Here is a 10,153-nt window from a genome sequence, read left to right on the forward strand (position 1 = left end):
CTGTGGCAGTTTTCAAGTGTTCCTCAAACACCTCGTCTAGCGACGCTACTAAGTCGACCAGTCCACGAAAAATGCCAGCGTTGCTGTTGCTTGAGCCTTCGCTATCATCATTGCCTCTCAAGGCTAATTCAAACAGGCCGCAAAACTTCACACAGTCAATAAGACGGCCTAGAATATGGCGGTTCTTACTAACCTCATCGTTGTGACGACGTACAGCTATACGGTAGCTGTCATCCAACTGTGTGGCAATTTTGACCGTCCCGAAAGCCGCCAATTTTAGGCAACTGTCCATTTGCATCTTTGCGGTTTCGTGTTTTTTCACCTCCGAGAGATGATGCATGTCGGTGACACCTGTAGTTGTCCATGCGATGTCCGTCACACTCTCAAGATGGAACAAAATGCAGGGGTAGCAAAATAAAGCGTTAGCTACTTCGCAGCCCCCTAGCCATTTTTTCTGCTCATACCACGTCCTCGAAAATCCCCGTTTATACGACTTCCCGCCCTTTGTAGATACTTGTTTGATGTTTAAATTTGGTCTTGGTGGTCCTAATTCTTTAATTGCCAATTTATCCTTATTGCTACGACGACTGAATGGTATTTCTTTCAATGACACGATAGAATTAATCTGCGCTGAAGTAATGTTAGCCATGATGTCGATCAAGTTCAACTGACAACTGAGTTTGAGTTGGCGTAACGTTAGCTGTCCCCGTCTCTCTCTGTTTTGTTTTGTTTTTTTCACATTTGGTAAAGATATTAAAGTAGTTTTTCATTTTTTCTTGTTAAAATTCAAAATAGTTTTTAAATATTATTGGATGTCACTGTTCCCACCAATCCTTGCACAAGTTAAGGTTACGCATGATGACGAAAGCACGTTAGTGCTAGCCCTCTGGGAACTCATAGAGATTGCATTGCAGTGCCTGCAGTTAAAAAAAAATGATCTTTGTATGGAAGTCTATGAGAGCACTCGGGGCGATTCTCAGTCTGACAGAAATCGCCCAAAAAGGGGCGGTACTACACAAAACGCGACTCGACGCTGATTGGACTATTTAGAGGCAGACCAAACAGTGAAAGCTAGCGTAACACTGTGGTTGAATGTGAAAGAAAAAAAAAATCCCTCCCTTTCGGGCTTTGGTGGTGCGTCGCCCAATCGCCCTAATGGAGAAACCGCCCCTGGTGCAAATATTAGACTGCAGAACATGGTGTCAGATGTATAAAATAATCTGCAAATAACTTGTAAGCTGTACAGTTAGTTTGGTTTTGAATTCATTTCGTTCTGTCAGCGAGAAAAATGCATGTTCAAAGCGGATGACTGGCCAACGTGGATAATACTTTGAGAACTATTTTGGATTGCATCTGGTTTGGAGATACAGCCAGACGAAAATCAAGTGAATGTCCTGATTTACACGATTGGTGAGGAGGCTGAAGACATACCATACGTCCAAAAGCCCAAGAGGTGGCGATGCCTCTAGTGGAGTGTGCTCTGAGGCCCCCTGGAGGCCGCACTCCCTTGGGTTCATATGCCAAAGAGATGGCTTCTACAAGCTCTGTTCTTTCACACTGACCAAGGTAGGCATTATTAGGCAAAGAGGAGGAAATGCATAAAGCAGAACATTGTGTCATAGATGGGCCAGTGCATCCCCGCCGAGAGGGGCATCCTCATCCAGAAGTGAGAAGAACATAGGACAATGGGTGTTTTCACACAAGGTGAAGAGATCAACATCTGCCTGGCCGAATCTCTTACATAGCATAGCACTCACTATCTGAGGGTGGAGGCGCCAGTCTCCGTAGAGTGGGTTCCCCCTCGTCAACAGGTCTGCGCCCATGTTCAGAACACCTGGGACATGGGCCACCTGTAACGACAGAAAGTGCTGCCCACTTCATACTAACAGCCTTAGAGCTAGAGCATGAAGCCCGGATGAGCGCATCCCCCCTGGCGGTTGATATGTGCTGCGGCTGTGGTGTTCTCGCAACACACCAGCATGTGATGGAAATGTTTCAGAGCTTTCCAAACAGTGAGGAGCTCCAGATAATTTATATGGGCTGAGGGGAGTGTGCGTGGCCACACCCTCACTGCTCACTGTTCTGCCCTCCTGTGCGGCTCTCCCTCCTGTCAAGTACGCATCTGTTGTTACCACTTTCCGCAACATGATGGCCCCTGAAGGGGTCCCATGAGCGTAAAAACTCTGCATTTCTCCAGTGGCGCAGCGCTGCTGTGCATGAGCGTGTTACTGTGACAGAGCGGCAGGAATCGTGTAATGGGCTGAGCTGAAGAAATAAAACCCACTTCATGAATGCCCTCATTCTCAGGAGACACATGATACTGTCCTCTTCCCTGAATTCCGAGAGGCAATTCATGAAGAAGAGAATGCGCTCTTGCGACAGGCGTGCATGCATTGTGATGGAATTCAGCTCCAGACCCATAAATATCACATTCTGGGCAGGAGAGAAATTGCTTTTGCTCACATTCACTCTGAAGCCGAGCGCTGTGATCTGAGCGAGCACACGGGCAGTTTTTTGCATCACTTTCTCTCTCGGCTATAATCAGCCAATCGTCTATATGGGTGTTTTCACACTTGAGTCCTCTTTAAAAGAACCGGACCCAGACCCCTTTATGTGGACCAAGAGGTGGATCAAGTGAAAAAGGACCCAGTTTTCTTTATGTTCACACTATCGCAGTTCCTGAAAGAGGACTCAAATCCTTTTTTGGTCCACTTAAGCAGTAACGGTGTCTCAGACCTCTTTGTGTTCAGACTGTTGCTTTTTGGATCTAGTCCAGTTCAGTCAGTGGCGGAACCAGAGGAGTGTCCAGGGTGGCACTGGACACCCCGTGTGCCACCCCAATATTTTATATGCCACTATTTAATTTTCTTAGTTTAATCGTACTGAAAGAAGCATTTATTTTAGTCTTGACTCAAACTCAAGTCTGGTGTGCCACATCGCGCTTTATCTCGTCCGGTGTACCTTCCAGCCTCTGCTAGTACACGCTCTCTCGTCACACATTCATTTTCTTATGGCGTGAAAAACATCACGGAGCAAAGACGACAGAGCAGGTTACCTTTGATAATAGGAAACAAAATCTCAGCATTCAAATTCTGTTCGTGTTATTAGGAATTTCAAACGATAAATACAGTTTTGGAGCTCTTTAGTGGCGGGACGGTTCATGCGCGCTCCCGCTTTGCCTCAGTTCAAGCGAAGCAGGAGTGCATTCTAATTAGCATTAAAATAAAAATGAATGAACATCCGAGGGCATGTTGAAAGATACACTTCAACTTACTGAATGTATAGTGTCTCATGTAATCACTTAATGAGTGTTTCAACAGTGGAAAACATTGTCACACATATCCTCAGAAAATTAATTCAGTGTTCATAAACTAGTGAGAAAAAATGTACACTAGAGAGAAGAATTTAGCAAAAATTATATTTATTATATTTTTACTTTTATAATTACTCTTTATTATAATTAATACAAATATATAGATTAAACTTTATTATAAAAATTATCTAATCCCTGATGAAAAAAACAATAGACACTATTAGGCTACAAAATTTGTAATGGTTTTACTGGTTATAATGGGACTTGTATTGGTTTTAATGGAAACTGTAATAGACTTTCTGGGTTTCTACTGGTAATTGGTCGCCTTCTATAGGTGGCTTGTTAAAACCAATAAATTCTAATGGAATATGTCCCAAAACACACTACAGAAAACCATTTTTTAATGGTTAATAGTTGATGGTTTGTAATGTTTGTAATGGTATTTATAGTGGAAACCATTAGAATTTTCTGTGATGGTTTCTATTGTTTTTTTCAACAGGGATATGAACTTGTACAAATCAATTGTTACTTTTAATCTTACTAATAGGTTTCCCTGTATAGTTTAGTTTAGAAAAATTTAGAAAAAATTACATCGCAAGCAAGTAAATTTTTCCTGAATAATTTTCACTCCAGGCTGAACTCAAAAGTTGGCAGTCCTGTTTGAAGTAAGCTGAAGTTTTAGGTTTCCTGAACAACATTTACAAAATTCACTATATAAGTTAATGTTAGATCTTTTTCTCCAACTGCTGGTTAATCAGATGATAGAAAAAAGAGAAGTTCCGATACACTACAATTTTTCAAGTTACGGTAAGAATGTGTAGCTAATGTGGGGTAATGTGACGTAATCAGCAATTGTAGGATTTATTCATGCTTTTTTATGCCAGATTGGAGTTATACACTGATTCTCTGTCATGGTCTATGGACCCCCTGAATGTATAAAACTCTAGCTCCGCCACTGAGTTTAGTGTTTGATGGCTGACATTACGGCCTCCAAAACTGGAATATTTTTATCTTTTGCACAAAATTCTAAGTTTTGTACACCTTTGTAATATTTATTCTGAATTGTTTTCCTTGTTTATGTAATCGTGTTTATTCAATAGCACACAGGGTTTCTGCAGGATTTTTAGGCTCAAATTTAAGACTTTTTTTAAGACCTGCACAGATAAAATAAATGCCATATGAGGGGTGGAGCAATGTCTATGGTAACATATTAAACTAAAATGACTGTAAAAAGCATGATTTACAGTTCAGATACAGGTTTAACGGATTTTGGCTATATTTATTAAAAGGAGGCGTATGTGTGTATCTTTACAGAAGCAGCACAGAGAGCCGCTTCAGAAACGTGCGTGGCGCGGCTGGAATAAACACAAGCATCGACTAGAGTGGCCACCATCAGCTTCAGTGACCGTATCAGAGCCACAGTGCACCGCAGACGTGTGCAGTGTAAATTGTCTAAGCATTAATGGTAGGAAAGTCCCTTATACTGGAGAGCGGCCAGGTATGAAGTGTTTCTTGGAGGTTATAGTACATTGAAGAATGATCATATGACTTTTTACATACGCCATGTTACCTGTAAATGCGAAAAAAACATTTCCATTGCAGTTTTGCGAATTATTCCTTTTACACATTGCCCGAAAAACCACCTCGTGCGAACTTTTTTGCGATATATGGGCGTTTTTGCAAAATTGACGCCTTTCCATTAGGCGTATTTTCAATTCACAATTTCAATTTGGGCAATTTGAAGGGTAATGGAAACGCGCCTACTGAGATCCAAAAAAAAAATGTAATTGGAAAAATAAAAGAAAATATAATAAACTGATTTAAATTATTCAGGTACAGTACAGGTATCCTTAAATGCAGCATTTAAGTAAGAAATGTACTAATCAAATATAAAATAAAATGAATATTATTAATCGTATGAATAATATAGATTCTACTGTTCTCATATTAGGCTGCTGTACTAGAACTACAATAATGCACAGATCAGTATATTGATACACATGTGATTTCTTTCCCAGATGTTTACATTTGATTCAGACAAAACCAACTGTGTTTATGTGAACCATGGGTGTTTTTGCACTCATACCACATGCTGCAATATGTTTAACCTCTAGTCTAGACCCGCCAAGCCATGCTTAAGATCAAGTGGGTCCTTCCAATAATGATGCATGTGCTTTGCACAGGCAGGGAGGACAGGAAGGAGCTGTTTCCTAGGACCGGGTGGGGGGCCTAGAAGTTTGCTGTTATATTTATCCCTCTCCTGATCAGCTGAGCTGCTAACTGGGGGAACTTGGGCAGATGGGATGGTTTCCTCATCGTCTGAGCCCTCAAGTAATGCGGGGTCCTCATCCTTGCCTGAGCCAGGTGTCTCATAGTCAAGTGAGGAAATGTCAGGCAGGATTTCCTCAAGTAAACCCTCATCAGATGGGTCAGCCCAACTGAGAGCAGGCATGCTCTGGGAGGACCCCAGAGATGCAACTCTTTCACCCGCTCCAACATCGTCATATTGCTCATCTGTGCTTTGGATGGAAGCGGCCTTTAGCCGGCGACGAAGAAGCTTATTCGGAAGAGTGCCTCTTGAGATTAGGGGAGTGAGGTTTACACGCACAGCTCTTATTAGCCTACGACAGTTACACTCACCCCCCTAAACCACACTCCCATCCGGGTCACGGCACCAAATGTAACCTTTGCTCTTCGCCTCGCTCCGAGCGGGATTCGAACCGCGGTCTCCGGCGTGGGTTGATGTTGCCAAGTGTAAACGTGCCTTGTCCTGATTGACTGATGATCCGATCTGCTTGATCGTATAACGGTGATCGCATGTTAATGCCAAATGTAAACGCAGCCTAAGAGGTCACGAGAAGCGAGTATCAACTGAGGAAGGGTAACGTGTGCATGTCTCTTTATGCTTTAGGTAAAGGCGTGATCCCTTACCTGGCTTTGGGCATGCACTCCTGTCTGTCAAGCCAGGCTTGGTGCAATAGGATGCTTCTGCAGAGGTCAGGTGCGGATGCCCTTCCCATAGGTGGATCTCAAACACGAGATGATGAAAGAGAACTTATCTCCAGGTCCAGTGAGTCCACCTACCACACCAGAAATTCAGAAGACAGGCTGTAGTGTAAATATTAGACTGCAGAACATGAAACACTTGCTGCTCAGAGCTGTTTGACATCCTACTGTGGACAATTTCTTCTAGCTTAGAAAGTTTGAGAACAAATGTAACGTGGCTGCTTCAGCCAAAGGAGTGTAGGATCCAATTGCAATGGCGTTTAATTAAAGGGGAAAAAAGGAAATTCGGACAAAGAATGAGATATAAAAGGCATGGGCAAAAACAGAATTCAAACCAAACGTAAGTAAGTAAACACCAGACAAAGAACATAGGAAAACACTCGGGATTGTATAAAAAAAAGGGCTAACAAGGGTCAGGTGAAGATTATTAACTGTCATGGTAACTAACAAGGGTAGCTTTGGCAACAAACAAGGCACAAAGCAGACAGGAACTGAACAAGGGAAGTGAACTTGAAACGATATAGGAACAGAACTTTGTAATGGTGTCAGTCTAATTTAGCACCATTCATGAAATGGTTTTTGGGCTTAAATATTAATATTTAGTTTTGGTCACATGTCGCTTAAGATGAGTATGAGTGTAAGATAATATCTTCCTATTTTAGAGGGCACCAGGCAAGGAGTTGTTGAATAAATAAAGAGTTACATAAACTGGAAAAAAAGTCTGTTATCTGAAGGATTTGTGAGATATCATCAACTTGTAGAGCTTCTTACTGTATTATCAATGCAAGGAAGACATGAGTGTAATAAAAGGAATTGTATTAACAAAATGATAGACAAGAGTAACTAACAACTACCGGTGGGAATCCTTAGGCACTTCACGATCCAATCGGATTCCGATTCTAGGAGTCACGATTTAATTCCAAAACTATTCTTGATATACATGTTTTTCCTAATTTCCTTCTGCTGTGCAAATACATCAATTTTACATTCACGTTTATAGTTGTAATCTCTGTATGACAGTATTGTCATCTTAAAAATAATGATGAAGATTGCTTTCATTTTATTTTGTTAACAAAGTTATATTCAGGGTGAACAAGCTCTGAATAAAACATGGAAAAGCCATGCAAGTGCAAAGAAAGATTAAGAACAGAAGTTCTAAATCCACAACAGAGTATGACCATTTTTAAAGTTTTTTTAGAACCTTTTAACAAAGAAATGTCTTTAAAGCAAAAATAGTTTGGAGCCACAAAGAATTATCTTTAAAACATAATGCAGAAAAAAAATTGTACCCGCCAATAAAATAAAACCTGACACTGGCCGAGTAATTCGCTTCGCCTCTTCAGGATTTGGTGGACGCTTTGCTACTTGCTTGAGGGTCCTTTGAGTGAAATTGGTAGTGGATCTGTTTCTCCAGCTCTGGGAGGAATCACAGAATATGTTTCTTCATGTTAGTTTGCACACAGTATTGCACACCTTTGCCTTTGTCTTCACAAAATCCAAAATGTTGCAGTCGATTTCAAATTTGATGCCGCAGGTCATAGTTTGTCCATCTTTATTCAAACCAAGCGAATTTGCCAGCATAGGTGTGTTTATGTTTTCTGCTTCTGGCACGCGTCCATGCACAGTCACTATTTGAACTGAATGCAGAATTGATTGTGGATTTTTGAGAATCGATTCAGAATCTTTAGAGAATTATAATGCATTGTACAATCTCATGAATAATTGTAACCACAGTTAATACATAATAACACTTAATTCATTAATTAAGATGACACTTAACACTTAATTCATTGACAAGATATAATCTATTACAACACACATTATGAATAATTATAATCCTTTCTACCCTTTAAAAACCCTTTGTAACGCACTGTACCTAAAAGGCTTGTAAGTAAAGAGTTACCAAGTTTTTATCTGACTTTGTCATTCTTTGTTTCTTTTGCACCCACAACAGGGCGAGAACTGTTAAAATGAGGGAACAGTACACTAAAAGGGATAGTTCACCCATAACAATAAAAAATTCTGTCCTTAATTACTCACCCTCATGTCGTTCCAAACCTGTAAGACCTCTGTTCATCTTCATCAGCATCCTCCGCGATTATGGAGAGTACCACGATGCATGTGTGATGCTGACGCAGAACACGCATGCGCTGGGCCTTGTTTACAAGCTGAGGAATGCACACACGCATCGTGCTGCTCTCCATAATGGCGGAGGACGGTGACGTGGAGGGAAATAATTGTTGAATAAAGTCGTTATTTTTGTTTTCAAAACACAAAAAGTATTCTCATAGCTTTAAACTACGTTTCTGGGTCTGGGAACATTTCAGTTACATTGCTGTCTATGGAGGGTCAGAGAGCTCTCGGATTCCATCTGAAATACTGTAATTTGTGTTCTGAAGATGAACGAAGGTCTTACGGGTTTGGGACGACATGAGGGTGAGTAATTAATGTGTCATGTTTCAGCACTGGTCGTTCACACCTCAGATCTGAGAAAGACTCCAGAAATGGGTGTGTACAACTGGAAAAGTGGGAGTGTAGAGGGTGGGAAGAGGGGAGAAACCAACCAACAAATCACAGACCTACAACACACTCATTATACAGACAAATGAATATTAAAATATGAGCAGAGAAAGAAAAGAAACACAACAACAACGGAGATAGGGGCCACCTTGATATATTTAAAAAATATAATAACGATAATGAACTCTCATGAAATCTTATCATTAGAGACTACTAACAGCCATCATGAAGAAATCAAATATGTTTTGATTAATAATTATTTGAAGTAAACAAATAAGCAGAGATAATGGTCTATATGAAAAATGAAGAATATTTAAAAGTTCTAATAATACAGTCTCAGAGCAAACGGCACACGTCACTTTAAAACATAAAGAATAAAGGCATAGTTACTTTTGGTTTACTCTTCTTTGAACTTTTGGTCTATATTATTGTTCGTTATGTATCACGATAGTCTGTTGCCATAGCAATTATGATCAGACATACCGCCGTATAAATGTGATCCATGCAGCGAGTTAAACTCACATTTAGCACAGAAAGCGCTCTCTCATGTGTGCTCCACGTGTTGTTAGTCATGTTCACGGGTGAACTGACAGCTGTCATGAGACTTGAATTTTTCAGGGCAGTGATGGTTTTTTAACACTATACAATGCAGATTGTGTCAAAGCAGCTTTAGAGTGTCAACATGAAAACAGTTTGTCAATACTACAAGAGGACAATAACAGAGTCATTTTTCCAGCTAGAGTCAGTTCATTGATTCAGTGATGTCATCGTCCAGTTCAGCTCTCTTCAATAGTGTCTGCAATCAGTCCACAACTAGGCAAGCCAACGGAACCAAAACTCATCGGGGACAGAATGGAGAGAAAACCTTGGGAGAAACCAGGCTCAGATGGGGGCCAATTCTCCTGTGGCCAGACCAAACCAGCAGGTTTTTGAATTGGAAGAACACAATGGTTTCAAAAAATTAAGAAAAAAAAGCACTTTTCCCTTAATAATAGACATAATGTTTGCTATTGTTGTTTTCACTGATGTGCAACCTGTACATATATGTTAACATCTCAAAAAAACGAGTGTTCATGACAAACATTTTTGGGTGAACTACCGACAGTATGGAGAGCCGCACCCTAACTCTACCCATGACCCTAAACACAACTCCACCATCACATCCAGAGAGGAGGAGCTGAAGTCATCTGGCTCTGCACGGAGCACTACTTGAGAGAATGTCTTGTGGGCATGCACCTTATTAACATAGTTAATATGGCATAAATAATAAGTGTGTGAGTGTGAGTGTGTGTGAGTGAGTGAGTGAGTGAGTGA

The sequence above is a fragment of the Sinocyclocheilus anshuiensis genome, unplaced genomic scaffold (assembly GCF_001515605.1).
Source record: "Sinocyclocheilus anshuiensis isolate Anshui unplaced genomic scaffold, SAMN03320099.WGS_v1.1 scaffold1839, whole genome shotgun sequence".
Taxonomy (NCBI): Eukaryota; Metazoa; Chordata; class Actinopteri; order Cypriniformes; family Cyprinidae; genus Sinocyclocheilus; species Sinocyclocheilus anshuiensis.